Raw genomic sequence first — 414 nt, 5'->3', positions numbered from 1 at the left:
GGCTCATTTTTCAGCTGTCACAGCATCCCCCCCACTGCCCCCGCGCTGCTCGGTCCCCTCCAGCCCCAGGCTGGTCCCAAGGAGCCGAAGGACGGCGGGGAAAACCCCAGTGAACTGGCTGGAGGTACGGAGGCAGAGGGTGCAGGCACGTGAGCGTCACCTTGGCAAGCACCGATGCTCCGAGATGGGATGTCTTTCAGGCAAACACCGGTTTAACCCTTTTCCTTCTCTCGAGATTGGGGCGTGTTTTGGGGAGATGTGCCGGGATCAGCCCCGCTCCCCACTAGGACCAGCACCCCGCTTTGTGCGCTTGTTTGCAAAAGGACCTCACTGCAGGACTGCACTTCGCTCTCTGGGGGGGGAGGCTGACGGCTAAACCAGCCCTGCTCCTGCCTGTGGGAGCCGGCAAGAAAG

The sequence above is a fragment of the Phaethon lepturus genome, unplaced genomic scaffold, assembly GCF_000687285.1.
Source record: "Phaethon lepturus isolate BGI_N335 unplaced genomic scaffold, ASM68728v1 scaffold24548, whole genome shotgun sequence".
In the NCBI taxonomy this organism is placed as follows: domain Eukaryota; kingdom Metazoa; phylum Chordata; class Aves; order Phaethontiformes; family Phaethontidae; genus Phaethon; species Phaethon lepturus.
Note: the sequence above shows the minus strand (reverse complement) of the source record.